Source organism: Coloeus monedula, assembly GCF_965178545.1.
Source record: "Coloeus monedula genome assembly, chromosome: 13".
Classification (NCBI taxonomy): Eukaryota; Metazoa; Chordata; class Aves; order Passeriformes; family Corvidae; genus Coloeus; species Coloeus monedula.
Genome location: NC_138793.1, coordinates 12,638,553 through 12,654,608, shown reverse-complemented (window position 1 = coordinate 12,654,608; position 16,056 = coordinate 12,638,553). Strand labels below are relative to the sequence as shown.

At 45.5% G+C, this 16,056-nt stretch overlaps 1 protein-coding gene across 2 annotated transcripts in view; it reads right to left on the bottom strand.

Moving 5' to 3' along the window:
• GNAO1 (G protein subunit alpha o1) overlaps positions 1–16,056 on the bottom strand; it is a gene marked incomplete at both ends in the record, with an annotated part of 143,441 nt that overhangs the window by 92,562 nt on the left and 34,823 nt on the right. The gene's annotated exons all lie outside the window — the stretch shown is intronic.

The window sequence follows — 16,056 nt, the reverse complement described above, 5'->3', positions numbered from 1 at the left end:
ATGGGAATGTCACCCACAGTCCTACTAGCTCTGCACACTGGATGCTCTGTGCATTGGTCTCTATTAAACTCTGCAAAGGAACTATTTGATGGTTCAAGTTATTGCAGTCCCTTGCTCAGGTCAGAAGACTGACCCCTGTAATTTATTCATCTCTAAGTAACTCCAGAACTAAGCCTGCATGTGTCTACAAAACAGCTAGGATTTGCAAAGCTAATTGTGTTTGACAATAATTCTTCCCAGTGAAGATATAAGTTATGATCCTATCTTAAATGTTGGAAGAGAGGATGATCTACTTATCTAAAGTGAAATCCTTGTTTGCTCATCCTCAGATGTCACTGGACAACAGAGGGTCCTTCAGTAACAGATGTGGTCTCTGATAAAACCTAGCACCCTTTCTGTAACAGGATTTTTGATTCCTTTTTTTTTAAATCAGATACACACCAACAAAGGTCCTGACAAGTGCTGGCATCCCCTGGGAGAGAGGGAGGACTAGCTCACACCGAGCTTGCAATAGATACAGTGCTGGGATGGAAAACAGGGCTGGATGCTAGCCCAGTGTTATTAACAGATGACTACATGAAGAACAAGGCTGGTAGAAACATGCTGACCAAGACAGAGATCTCCTTCCCTGATGTGAAGCTCGCAGAAAAGTTTGCTAACACAAGTGACTGACTCTCTGCTGTCCCCACCACAACCTTTGCTTACTCAACACTGAACACTGAGCTCCTGGGAGGAGCTGCTCAATCAAGCCTACATCCTGGAAAAACATGACTACAAGCAAAGACAGCCTCAGACAGACGATAATTCAAATCATTTGGTGATGAAAGTTTTAAGCTACTGATCTGAGAAACTGGGCAGAGCCCCCTGCTTGGGTACCCTCCAGCAAAGGCAAATGGTGCTGGTGTGAGGGAACAGCACAGGGGGCTGCTGGTTCCCCTCACCTAAGCTGAGGAGAACAGGGGTGGATGAAAACCTTTCTGACTTAGTAAATCCAGACTTGCCAATTTGCCAAAAAAATTCCTATAGCTTGTTTTGATTTTGATGGAGCTATGGGCAACAGCAGATCTTGTACTCTGTAGCTTTAATTTTTTGTGAATCCAGTGATTGTGGGGAGGTTTGGAACAGTGGCATTTGAGTGATGGGGAAGGAGGTGGGGCAGCAGAGCCATGTATCAGCACTGGATCTCATGGATCATTTACTGTTACTCAGACAAGCTGTTGAACTTCTGGGAAATGTGTTCTTTGCCAAAAGGAGCAGTCAAACCCAAAGAGTTATGGGTGGCACAAGGCACAAGGATCTGCATCAATTCTGTTTGAATTCAAGAGAGACTGTACAGCACCAGTGCCTCCCAGCTCTGAGCATGACAGCAAGAACCACAGTAGAGCAGGGGTCCCACAGGAGGCAGGCAGGCAGTTTGTGAAAGCATCACCAGGAATAATTAATTCTTTCTGGGTGGTTGGCTAGCGGCTGGATTTTGGGGCAAGCAAGAATAAACGCTGGGTTTTGGGCAACTAAGAGAAGGAAACATAAGAAGGGGAAAAGAAAAGGGTGAGGACAGGCACAAGGGGCAGTGTAATGGCCTCAAAAGGATGCTGCTGAAATTTATTTGGTCCAGCTGTTGGCCAGGCTGGAGGAGATGGGAGTGATGTCCACAGCTTGGGCTGGATTTGTTTCTGGCTATCACTGACAGACATCAACTCAGCAATTTAGAAGGCAAAAAGAGGGCTCAACAGCTGTATGGGGAAAGAGGTGAGCTTTGGTTTCTGGTCTTCCTCAGAGTTTAAACTGTTTTTAGCTTTGTGCCATGAAGTTGGTGCCTGACATTTTCACTTCTAAATACTCCAAGCCAGTAAGTTCCCTATTGAGTAACAGGACTCTTGGTGCTGAAGAGGCAGAATTAAGGGATGGAGAGTGGCTCTGGGATCCCTCAGTGAACACACTGCAGCTGGGCAACAACACTGCCGCCGTTCAAACACAGAAGGAAAACTGATTCTTTTAAAGGGGGCAGAAAAAGCATGGAGAAAAAACACCCTGATTGTTCCTGTGTGAAATCTCTCTGGGAAGGCAGCCATGGCGATTGAAAGCAGCACTGCGGATGCCAGTATTGAAGTTTTGCTGTAGGAAGTACCTACGGATTAATCGATCACGCAGTTAGCACATTACCTAATATTTGTGCAAGCAAATCCCCCCTGACACAAAGCCTGCTAGGGCACTGTGAACTGGTTTATTGTCCTCTATGCTTTTCACAAATGTTTCTCCATTTGCTTGCCTTGGTGATCTGATGGCTCTAATCCCAGAGCAGCTTTTTCCATAGTCCTTTGGAAACATTCATGCTGCCACTCACCTGTTTGGGATACACCTTTCTTCTTGCCTGCTATTGTGCTTTACTGTGTAGAGGACATTTAAAGCTCCAACACTACTCCTGGGAGGTGTATTGCTATGGGACATGGCTTGAGCCAGCTCCTGCTGCCACAGGACAGGAGAAGCAGTGGGGTTTGTGTGCTGTAGTGAGCTGTGACCATTAAAAACATACAGGTGTAGGAACTAATAGAAGTGAGCAGCATGCCAAGACTGTAAAATCTTTAAAGGTTTTGACAGGGTGAACTACTCCTTAAGCAACGTGCAAATTATGGGAGCAGAGGGTTTTCAGCACCAAAAAAGTGAGTCCTCTGTTTTCTAAATGGCATATATTTTTCCCCGTGTCTGAATACAAAGGAAACTGCTGCAAGCAGGTTCCTCTTTGCCACACTAGAACTGGTTGACTCCAGGGCAAAGGAAGAAAAGGGATTTAAGAGGATCCCCAGGGGCTGTGGAGGGGGGGAGAGAGAGTGTTGTAATTTAAAAAAGTGATTCTGAGCAATTACAAAACCATTTCATTCACCAAGTGACTAATAAAACACTGTGCTCTAAATGGAATGGTGAGAGACAACCGAAGCAACCTGATTGCCTAAGGTACCCATAAATGCCTGCTCCCCTTCCCTCAGCTGCTAACAGCAAAACCCATATGTTGGCATGTTGCGTTGTTGTACTCATTTCAGAATGGCAGTAACAGGCAGGTATTTGCTGGAGAAAATGGTTCCACCACAGATCAGATCTTCTGCCATCCCCCAGCAAGTCATTAATCCTGAAGAGGTGCCCAGTGCCTCAGCAATTATTGCTTAATTACAAAATAAATGTAATACTTGGAAACAGGGGGTGCATTCTGCATAGCAGCTAGCTTTGGCTTCCGTTCAACAAAGCACTTACGTGCCTTCAGCCTTTCACTACACAACGAATGCATTAAGAAGGCAAAGCCAGAGATGATTCTGCTGCGTGTCCCTGCTGATATGCACGGCCCCAGCAGCTGTGGAGCAGCAGCTCTGACACACCGTGACAGCTCCAGTGCAGTAGGGCTGGATCTCACCTGGAGGCTGATCTCACCACGGAGCCAGTTTGCCCAGTTCACTCCTGAGGGAAATACATGTCCATCATCCTGAAAACTTCCTGGAGCAGAGGCTACAGTCATCGTCATTCCCATACATCAGTTCCAGCCAAGCTATTCCAGCCCTTCCAACCTGAGCCAGGTTTAGTAAACACACTGACACTTGCCTACACCTTCTCCAAGCAGGGCCTCCTCCTCCTCTTCGAGGCACAGTGCCCCAGACTAGACCCAGTCCTCACCTCTCCAGTCTGCCAAGATCATTTGAAGCTGTAAAGTTTATCCTCTGATATGCTGAAGCACCTCTCCCAGCTCCACATCAATGCCAGGAGTAATGATGTATTTCCATCCATGTTTCACTGATGAAAATTTAGAAGGAAATTGACATGGACCCCAGTGGAGTCCTGACTGACAGAGTCCTCTGCTCTGACCATAGGCCACTGATAATTGTATACTTTGAGAATGAGTTGTGCTAGTCATCCATTTTTGTGTAAGACCTGTAGTAGGTTTATCTGCAGTATTTTTCCAGGTCACTTTATAAAAATCCAGTGGACTCTGACAAACCCTTCCCAAAATCTAGATATGGCACCAACTATTCCTCTCCTACTTCTGCTGAAAATCAAATGAGACTAGTTTAACATGCCTCATTTTTGTATAATCCATGCTGGATGTCACTCATCTCCCTTTTTATCTCCTACCTGGTTGCAAATTATATGATTGATAGTTCAATTCTCTTGAAAGCTTCTAGAAGTTGACTGGTCTATAATTCTTACTCCTCTTTTCTCCCTCTATATTTAGAGACAGGCACCATGTTTACATTTTTTTCCCTGTCTTCTGGTGCCTCACCTGCCCTCCAAGAGCTCTTAAGGAGAAGTGTTTGTATTTCTGAGATGGCGCCTATAAGTATGTACTAAGAATTTCCTTAAACATGGCTGACCTGAAGATATTTAATCTTACTAAACTTGTCCTTTCTGTGCCAGAAGGAGGGAATGGCATGCTCAGCAGTGGAGATTTGTGGACATCCCTGCATCCCCTCTTGCTTCCAGTGCTCAGCATCCTCCATTCTTTTCATAGCTTCACATGCAGATTCTTGTGCCCCAATTGACAATCCCTGTCTCATCTCCTGCCCTTTGTCATCGCTCCAAAACCTCAAGCCAATGCCTCTGAAACATTTCCTGCAAAATTCAGGGAACTTTGTGTGGCTTCAAACTGTCTGCATCACTGTGAAAGACATACTTATAAACTTCCAATTGCCTACTAGAGAAAATAAAACCCATACTGTTTCTGTTTTACCTAAGATGATTTACTTTCAATCAGCAAGATGTTTCCAGCTGAATGAAGTTTTCCCATATCAATGCACATCCCTACAATTACAGTGATTTGCTTGAATAAAACCAGGCAAGAAATCACCAGGAGATTATTATACTTGAAGTGTATTGCAAGCAAATACCTTACAAATGAACGGTCCAGTTCCCATAAAAGCAGACCTGCTGCCCACCTTCACTGGGACAAATTAAGGAATTGAAAGGTCATTGCACAGCTTTCCTACAGAGCCCTGTGCCTTGGTGATGAGTTTCAGCTCTCGGGGCTCTGGGACACCGAGCTGGTTTGGGCTGGCAGTGGCACCACCCTGTGTAGCACCCACAGATCCCCTCCAGCCTGGGTGGCTCCGAGCTCCTCAGCAGCATCTCCTTCCACCTCAGGAAAGCTCAGGTCTCCAGAGTGTTCCAAGTCCACATGACACTGTGGGCAGGGAAAACCTCCCAGACAATGCAAAGTGTGTGAGATGATGCTGGTGGGTGTAAAGTGCTGCTTAAAAGGGAGGAGGTGACTCGGGCCATGGCAGAAGGGAGGTGGCATTATAGGGACAACTGAGCATTCGCCCACAGACACATTTTTGTTCAGGGTGTTGAGAGTCCCATTAGTACATTCACGTTCATGGTACAGACTGATCAAAGGTGGATTTTCAATGGAGAATCTTGGAACAAACACATCACAGAATCTATTTTTCAATAGCTCAGCAAACTTTTCAATTTTTTTCTTCTCCCTTCTCCCCCTATTTTTCTTTCAAAAATAATTTTTCTCATCTCCTACCCAGAATCAGGCAGGTTATTCTGGTGGGGCTGGGCAGAGCTTGAGTTAAAAGAAAAAAATCTAATTCTGAAGAAAACTCTGAAATCTTTCTTTGTAAATGGGGAAAAACAGCACAAAAATCTGACTTTAATATGTAGAGAGGAGGATGATCAAATTCTGATGGAAAATCTCCTGCTAATCAGCTACTTTAAATTTATTTTTATCTTGATATGAGGTTAAAAACTTTGTTTACAGGGGAGTTATGAAGCTAAATTCCAGTGATTCTCTTCTCACTCATTTAATAGCCTGAAATGCGATTAAAAACTCCTGGATTATGTTAAACTAAATCAATGCAGATGCCCATGACCTTGTGTTCAAAGACTGCAAAGGCACAGTTCAGACCTCCGTGACAGGGTGCAAATCTCTCTAAACTCTCATTCTTCTTCCCCCCAGCTGTGCTAGAATGCCATGTTGTACATCCTATTTCCACAAGAAATTCTTCGAGATGAAAATTAGGATGACTGTTTGCCTACATGCCCTTTTTTTAAAAAAGAAAAACAACTTCCTTAGTCAGGGTCATCTAAAAACTGCAAATGGAGCTCATTTGAAAAAGCATAATTTTTTCAACCTGGACTTTTAACACTGGTCCAAGAAATACTGATGGAGCCCTGTGATAGGCACCCAGCTGGGGAAAATCTCCTCTCTGAAGGAAATACTTTTGGGTCACTCAAAACTGAATTCTTACCACCAAAGCATTTCTTGCATGCAAAGATATTATTCTAACTAACCAGATGGTTCACGTTAAAAAATAAGCAAATCCATCAGGCGATTGAAATGCTGCCAAAATCTACAGCCCTGGAAATGGCCGAGCTTACTCAAATCAGTTGCAGAAGTTTCACGGACCTGTACAAGGCAGAAGCATTCTTGCCCCTCTGAGGCAGTTCAGTTTGTGCCTAATGCCTGTAAGTCCCTCTGATGCCTACATGGCATCTCTTTAAAACCAGCCATGCACCTTAACTGCTGGTCAAAATGATTGAAGATGGTGTTATAAGAAACTCTCATGTCTTCTCAGAATCAACACTGCTACCATCTTATTTTTGTCTGTAGACAAGCAGCTATTGAGCTAACAGTGATTAGCTTCCAGACATACAGGGATCAGATACTGCATCTTCCCCAAAACCTTTGATTTCAGATTGTTTTCAGGTGTATAAAATATTTGCAGAATACACTTCATTTCCAGTTTAATACAGCCCTAAACCAGAAACATGTACAGCACTCCCAACATGGTGCTGTGTCCCTGCAGCCCTGTGGCTGTTTGGAAGCAGCTCTTAGTCTTCTTTTAATTATTATTATTATTTTTTAATTGAGTTCTACATCAATGCCTAATTTTGGCTTTGGGCTGTCTTGAGGGGTGATCCCTGCTTTGGTTGAATGCTGTAGCTGAGATGAGAGATAATTTCATGGACTGCATGCTGAGGTTCCTGCCATGCGTCCTTCATTGGACTGGGGTGTTGGGTTGGCTTCTGCACCCCACATTTGGGATGCACCAAGGACCTTCCCATCTCTGCAGCATGAGGACTGTTTCAGCATTTACATTTTCAACAGGAAGCAGTGGAGTGAAATACTTTGTTTTTAAGTGTGTGTATAAAACAATTTCAAGAGTGTAAACAGTCTACTGCATCCTGAAAGTAATTAATTAGTGTTGATGAATGAAAGACACCAGTTCTGATACTTCAAAAGAAGGCAAGGCTGAGCAGGCAGAGCAAAGCCAGCTACTGTGCTAGTACTCCACCCAACACAATAGGAATGTAGTCATCCTTTGAAATTTAACACTACAAAGTCAGGAAAATCATAGAATTGTTTAGGTTGGAGAATACCTCAAAGATCAACTAATTCAACCCTTACCCCAGCACTGCCAAGTCCACCAATAAACCAGGTCCCTAAGTGTCACATCTACATCTACACATCTTTTAAATGCATCCAGGGATGGTGACTGCCACTTCCCTGCGCAGCCTGTTCCAGTGCTTGACAACCCCTCCAATTCCTCTGATTATCTAATCTAAACCTCTCCTGGTTCAACTTTAGGCCATTTCCTCGTGTCCCATGGCTTACCCGTGACAATAAGCATTACCCACACCAAGCCTAATTGTGCACAGTCAACCATATCAGTGCTTTTACCCACCTGAGGCACCCTAATGAGTTTTTTCCTGCAGAGATTGCTGGCCACTGGTCCCCAGAGGAGTTCTGGTACCCAGACGCACTATTCTGCTCCCAAGTGCTAATGACTATAAATTAGCTCCTCCTTTCTCAGGAGCTGCTGGTTCTGGTGAGGGTCAGCCTGTGGGCTGGCTGGGGAAGGTACACTGATGTACACAGGCTTGGGATCTGACTCCCAGCATGGAACTGCAGGGATTCAGTGCCCAGCTCAGTCCCTAGTCCAAACCTCAGACCCTTCCCCTACAGCACAGACAGGGGATGGCACTACAGGGGTGTAGTCAGGGGAAGAAAATCCCATCACACTTGCTAATACAGAAGCCACACATAGACCCTCTTTTTCCTGTCCCAAATCAGTTTCCTCTGCTCCTGAGAGGAAGATCTGCCCAGATGGCAAGAAAAGGGTGGAAGCAGGGGCACAGGCAGAGGCTGCCCCAACCCCCCTGTCCCGCACAAAACTGGGAGCAGCGCAGACTTGGGTTTTATGCAATGTCAGGCCACTGGCATAGTTTGGTTTTACTAAAATTTGCAGTTGGTTAGCTTTGATAATGTGCCCTCTCCTGGGGCCCTTAATATTAAGATCAAATATTGAATACCCTACATGCACCTAATTAGTTTTAATATGCATCCTGCTCAGCTCAGTAAGAACAGCAAAGAAACACAGTCAAAAACAATTAGATCAGGACTTTTTTCTATTAAAAAAAGACAGCTGGACTACAGATTCCTGCAGCAGCATTTGCATTAGATGAGATTGCATTTTTCTGTGGAAAAAGCCTCGGAGCCAAAAGGGTTTCAAATAGCACCAGTGGAGGCTGACAGCTGCATTCTTTGTTGTGCATTCCCAAATAATAATTAAGCAAAGGAAAAAGTGTTCCTGCTCTGAGTGACTTATCGTCTCGTCCCATGCAATGTGCTGCACAGTCAATCTACTTTGTCCATGCTCTGCCTGAGACCAATGAGATCCCTCAGGGAAAAAAATCCACTGGGTTGGTGATGACCCACATGAGAGAATTCTCATTAATTCCTCGGTAGTGTTACATAAGGTCATTTTGTTGAATTAAAATTATTGGGATTAATCCTCTTAAATGTTCTCTTAGATGCAAGGGGGACCCAACTGCAGCTGGATCATCCCACAGCTGGTTCTAGAAAGTCAAAACAGTATTTTAAAGCCCCATAATGGTTTTGTTAAATTCATCCCCTGAACAAGGACACAAAGCAGCTTTTTATGGCTTTTTTAGATCACTTACAACTTCTGTAAGCTGTCATTAACTATCATCAAAGCCTGAAAAACGAGGCAAATGGGTTCAATGTCAGTTTTACTGCCCAAACCTAAATAATATTTTTGGTTTCCCATCTGCCTCATCTGAAGTGTTTTGATAGCTGCAAGGTGACTTTGCCTCTCAAAACCTTTTCAGATGATGCTCTCCATAACCAAATATTCTGTGGACAACAGAGGAAACAAGAGGTATGCACAGTCTCTTCATTGCCCCATGCATTTCATCCTCACAATCCAGTACCACTGCCAAAACCCATGATAAGAAGCCAACCCTCTGTATTTTACTGATACATTAAGAATGAGTGTACTACTCTCTCAGTGTATCAAAGCAAGGCTTTGGTAGAATGCACCTGGTTTGTGCCCTAATGCAACAAACCTGGCCTCCAAAGCCCCTCGTTCTACTGAAATACAGTGGGATTCAGAGTTCCTCTTCTGTGTCTAGAGCTGATCTTTGCACAGTTGACATATTTTTCTGTGTGTCCTAGCTGTATTAGTGCTCATTAGGAATTGTGTGCTGTCATGAAAACACTCAGCTAAAATAAAAAGATGCTTTAAAGCAGCTTTGCTTTTTTGGGATATCAAATCTAGCAGCAACTGTCTTTCTGAAGCAATAATTGATGTGTTTGATTAGGTCTGGTGGCAGATGGGGGTTTTTCAGTACTTTTGATGTTTCAACATGTTAAGCTGAGAAGGAATCAATTCTGGAAAGAGCTATTATGCCATTCCTTGTATCCTGTCCATCTTCTCTGGCACAATTACAGCTCAGGGGATCCATCTCTGAGTGAGTCCCTGGGTGTGCTGCCAAGCTGACATTAGCCTCTACTAATCTCAGCTCAGAGATTTTTGAGTCATGGTGTTCCCAGTTCTGCAATGTGCTGCCTTTCTGTCAGAGGATGTCATCAAGCACCACACCACACCCCACAGATCACAGGCCGAGGGAGAGTATCTGGCTGCTGGGAAAAATCCCTGAAGACTGCAACGGATCCTCCATCAATGGAAAATTTTGCAGTCAAAATGGGGATGGCTGGTGTAGATGAGATACAAGTCCTGGGGGGAGGAACAGCAGTTTGGCCTCTGTCACTCCTGCTGGCAGCAGAAACCCAAACCTTGCCTGTCTGGCCGTGCTATTGCTTGTAATGGGGCTGCAAAGTTTCTGCGTTTACTGGAGCCCCGTGGAAGTCTGCCTGCAGCTGAAGCGTGGCTCTGATAGAGCAGGGGTAGGCAGCTCCCCAAACAGGGGTGGGGAGAGCTTGCTTTGGGCCCCAGTGCTCAGTAATGCCAGGTCATGGTTCTGAGCTCTCCCAGCCTGGCTGCTCAGGTCTGCTCACTCAGGCTTTCCAAGCTGAAGACTTTGAGCTGAAACCTGGCAGATACGGTATTTTAGGATTCTGCCCACACTGCTAATAAGATTTCACAGCAGGAAGGAGATATGTTGCACTTGTGATTAATTACATGCATTTGGATATATTTGAATCATAACCTGTTCTCTGAGTACAAGTGTAGAACTTATCTGAAGGGAAGACAAATGCACAGCTTTTACAGCTTTTCCCTGATACCTGCCACAAGGATTCAAATAACTTTCAGTGATTCTCAGATGCAGCTGATGTTCAGAAAATACCAGTGGGAGGACAAGACTTTGGCTGGTCTAACTCAGCACATGCACCCAGAGATACCTTACCTGTAGCAATGGGGGAAGGCCCCACCTCAGCTCTGAGTCTCCCACCTAAAATTGCTACAGAAAGATGAAGGAACAGTTTTTTCCAGTGCTTCTCCAAGGTTTTCAGCCAACCTATTCCAGCACAATACTGTTTCAAAGAGGATTTGAAGACCTTGGGCATCCTCAGTGTCTCATGGCATTTCCTGGCACAGAGGACACCTGCTCTGGGGTCCCTCTGTGTGACTCTCTCTCTCTCCTGTTTCTCTGAGCTGAGACAGCCAGTCAGAGCCTTCATGTGAGGCTGCTGGGGTGCTGGGTGGAACTGGGAGGTGCGGTGCTGTCAGTAGAGGAAGAGTACAAACATATGAGACAGTGAATGCACCCACTGCCAAAAGACCACAAATAATTATTTGTCCTTGCTCCGCAGAGTGAGCTGGCCCCTTTGTAACTGGATCCAAGTGCTGTCCTGTGACCTCCCGGTGGCAGTGAGAGAGAAGGACAGGGCTCTAACCAGGAGAATTCCTGTAAAATCAGCAGACCAAGGGCTGGCAATTGTCACAAAGCAGACAAGCTCCCCTGCATCCCTGGGTGACTCAGCCACCCTGATGGGATCTGTAGAGTGCCCTTGTGCCCCAGGCACACCTCTCACAGGCTTGCTGGGTAAGGCATGGGTCCCTGCACTTTCCTAGAACTTCATGTCAGCTTTTGGCACAGCAGCTCCTGCCAGCAGAGAAAGGAGTGATCAAGAATCAAGTATCTGGGGTACCCTGGCCAGACATTCCTCCATCTGAAAGCCTGGCTTACAGCCAGGCCAGCACTTAAGTTCTCCTTCCCAGGCCCATTCTTTGTTAATGGGAGCCCCAGGAGCACTGCACTACCAAGAAGCAAGGTGGAGACTGCTGGGAAGTGATTGTCTGGGGACAGCCATCGGAGAGCATGCCTGGCACCTCTTCCCCATCCCCTCCTGTGGTTGCACTGCCTCGTGGCCACCAGACCCCACAGAGGCAGCAGGTGCCATGGTGCAAGCAGCTGCCCCTGGGTGTACAGACTCATTCTGCTTCAGCCACCACTGTCTTTCCAGGAGACACAATAACTGAGAGCAGAGCCACATTTAAATGGATGTGTAAATGTGTTTGCCCATTACGCTGGGAAGCAACCACTGCTGCAAACACCTCAGAACATGAGTATATTCCTCCTACTGCTTTCATCAGTCTTTGTCATCCCCCATGTCCTCATCTTCAACTGAAAAATTCCTTATTGATTTAATTTGCAAATTTGCCTATAAGTCTCTCCCAAGAGTACCTGAGAAGATGCTAGACAGTTCAAAGTGACTGTTTGAACTGTCTTATAAAGCAATCAGCTAGATATGGTAAATCTGCATTGTAATAAATTTACTCCACATCTGATCATCAGAGTTTAAGCTTATCTCTAGTATTATTTTACTGTCCCCAGTGTAAAAGATTACTGCCTTCTGAAGAGGTTTGATTAGATTCAGAAAGGCTGAGGTTTAATGAACACAGACTTCTTTGACTCTCTCTTCCCACCCACATAGTGGGTGCACGGCTGGTATTTGGATGATGAGCCGTTTTGATAGTGTAGATTTCTGTTTTTCCAAAATGTATCTAGGAAAGTTTGGACAACTCATTTGTTTCTCAGAGCTTTCAAGTTTTCCAAACAGCACAGACCTTCCCTTTCCTCTCTGGCTGGGCTTCCCTCCTGTCACCTGCAGTCCCACGAACAGGAACTGCTCCCAGCTTTACTACTGGTGTGGGGAGGTGAGCTGGGAGCACCTCTGCCCTTTGGGGGATGTGGGCAGGAAGGAAAGAAAACAAATACAGTGGTGATCTAATCTTAGGAGACATAGGTAAGGGAGTGCTGATTTAGCATCCAATAGGTCTGCCAGTGTCCCCTTTAAACAGGGGGATCGTGGCTTACTAATATCCATATAATAGATTTACAACCTACAGAATATGAGAAAATGCATGATAAAAAGTAGCACCTAATCTGTGAGCAGAGGCAATAGTGCTGAGTAACCCTCGGCAAACAAGTGGCTCATTAACCAATCAATTGACAATGTTAAATGGAATAACTCACGCTGAACACTGCTGCTGCCCGGGCAGGGCTGGGGAAGGCAGGCGGGGTGGATGAGCCCATCCCCACTTTGGGAAGGACTGTCACACGTATCTCTACTTGGGAACTGGAGACCTGAAAATCACATTTATTCCAACTAATGCCCAAACAAGAGCCTGAGACAGGGTCAAAGGTCCACTGAGAAAACCATTCTGCAAGCATCTCCAGGACTAGGCACGGATGGGGCACAGCCTCTCTCTTCCCTTGGTGTCCTGGCCTCTTGGGGACTTCTGTAAGGTGCCACATGCTGAAACCACTCCAATACACCCTGCTGGGACCAAACCACAGCATGAGGGAAGACTCCAAGATGCAGGCTGTGATGTCCTGAGGGACTCCCATCCAACACCTCACACCCTGGAGCCTGAGCCACATGGGACTTCAGCGTGAAGATGCCATCCCTTTTGAGAGATGGAGAGCAGACATATCTGTACAGACACCTGCAGGCCAGCCAGGGGCCTCTCTTGTGGGCAGGCCAAGTGACCCACTTGGTCTCTGCAGCAGCTCATGTGACACCACTACAGCCCAACCACGCTGTTGGCCTGGGGGTGTTGTGGCCACACCAGCTCCTGCCAGAAATGTGTGGCAGCAGGCAGCCCATGCACAGCTCAAAGTGGTCAGGATTTGGCCCTCTGAAGGGAGAACCTGGGCACTGGAGCTCCAGTCTGCCACTGCCAACCCCAGGAACCAGACTAGCCTTGAGGCTGCTTTATCTGGAAGTGAAACTTCTATTGCTGTTTTTCACTGATACCTCCCAGAATATCCCACATTCCTCAGAATACCAGGGCATGATGCAAGATTGTTCCCTCCTCTTCATCCCTATATGCTTTCTTTAGAGGATCCTCAGCAATGAGGCTTTCACCTCTTCTCTAGGAATAATAATCCATAGAATAACACATTTCATCCCTTAGAAATAATTCCTGCCATCCAGTTAAAATTTATCTATTGACAAACTCAAAACCAGCTTCCACAATGTCATTCACACAGCTATTTTTAGTACCAGTGTTGCCAGCAGAAATAACAGGCCTGAGGTGTTTCCTCCCCCCGGCTTAGAATGAGGCTTCTGAAATTATAGATGGGAGCACTAATTGAGTACCAAGAATGTTACAAACAATTTGCACCGCTGTGGAATCTGGTAGCAAACCAGCGTGCTTCCAACCCCACTTGCACATGCAATTATGCCACTGTCCACTCAAAGGGTCTATATCCACTGGCAGGAGTATTTGTGGCCAGTTTACATTTGTTTCCAGAAACCATCCCTGGCAAGAAAGCATTTCACATTTTACCCCAAAATAACATTAAAGAACTTCCCCTCCCCTTGTTTTTTATTTGTGGTTCTACAGACATAATAAGCCTGAAAGGAATCCTTCGATTCTTTTGGTTTCTGTGGTGGTGCGATGGACTCATGCCCATGGTTCCAGGACTCCCCAGACCACCTCCCAGTCCCACACAGGACCAGCCCAGGAAGGACTTCCTTGCCAAAGTCTTGCAAGCAACTGTGCACAGCTAAGGCTAAACTGTAACACAGCTACTGAGCAACAAAAGGAAAGAAAAGCTTTCTGTTCTCCAGTCATTTAAACAAATAAGATAAACAGCATTTCCCAGCCCATGAAGATTATGTGTGGCTTTTGTCTCTCCTGCTTTGGTTTCCTGTGCTAAGCACTCACTCACCCATTCACAGTCACTAATGCCCAAGGCTCAGAGTAGCACTCCCTTGTGTTGATTTCCATGTGTACTTCAGGGTTTCTTTACATATCCAAATCCTCATTATCACTCTAAACCACGGTAAATTACAGGAACAGTGGGCTGATAAAAGTCCTCCTAATTCAAAGCAATAGTGAGCTTATTATTACTGAAAGCACTTGTCCCTGGCTGCAGCAGCACACAAGAATTGAGTGGGAGAAGTAAGAAGAACCTGGCTGGCTAAACACCCGGGATGGAAGGATGTACACAGGAGTGACACAGATCCATTGGTGCGGCAGCAGAAGGCAGGCAGGCCCCCCTGCCAGGCTGGGGGAACAGAGTCACCTCAGAGGACTATTTGCGCCTCAAAACCAACAAGATTTCTTGATCATTCAATTCAGATCTCTCTTGTCCCCTCCCTAGTATCTTCCTAACTCAACATGCATATTTCTGGCTTATTTTTCTTTCAATTGCCCCTCATTTCCTTATTTTACTCACTCTCCTTTTCTTGAAGCATGAATATTAATGTCAATCTCGGCTCATTTAGTGTTGCCTCTTGCTACCCCACTCCCTTCAGGAACCACCTTTGGCAATTTGGAACCTTCCTTTTATCAGTTTGTCCACCCAGGAACTCACAGCTTCACAAAACCTTGCAAACCTGCGGCAGCAGAAGGAATCCTGTCACATGGAAAGCCAACGTGTCCGAGTTCAGTCGAATCCGGCTGCCAGTGCAGCTGTGGGGGGGGACCATGGGCTCGATCCCCCTGAGCTACCTGCCAGATGATGGAAAGACACAATGTACTTAACGCTGAGTCCTTACTACGCAAATTTCCTGGGCCCTGTGCAATTAGTCATCAGCAAAGGGGTTGTTAAGCGCTGGATAGAAACTCTGCTGAAATCTGTAAGTGTCTCTAGTTTCTTACCGAAGAGTTGGATCAGGCCCTGGGAATGCATTTGTTTGTTTTTCCCTTGTCATCAGCCTGCCTTTGGCTGAAAGCTATAATCCATTCAGGGAGGACCTGTTTATCTGTGAGAATAGCAGCACTGCTGTGAAGAGGTAAGAGTGGGAGTGTGCTTCAGGCAAAAAAATGCAGATTATAGCCCCGCTAGTAATGAATTCAGCACAGAAAGAAAGAAATGCGGGCTGTTCTAATTTTCTGAATAGATGTAATTCCATTTTGTTCCCTGTGAGTCCCTTCTCTGACAATTGTCTGAGTGGAGGGAGGAAAAAAGGGTTCCAAGCAAAACACTTGTCTATAAAGGATGTTATTAAAATGTCCTACTTGAACACAGGCTCTCTGCAGACCAGGGTTGCAGAATACAAACGTTCTCTCTCCCTTAGACAAGCTTTGTCTAAATGCAGAACGTTTCTCAATTATTTTCCAAAAGCACAATTGCTATCATCAGAATTAGAGCTGGCTTGACTTGTCCTGCCTGATTTAGCACCCACTTGAACGGGGTAGGTTCAGAAGTTCAACATGAACTTGAGGGCGGTTGGATTTGCAGCAGGCTTTAAAAACTGCTCAAGAAAAAAACGGTGAGGGAACAGATGTGAGATATACAGAAAATAGGGATGAAAACCTGAGGGTGGTCAGAGAAAAAAAAATC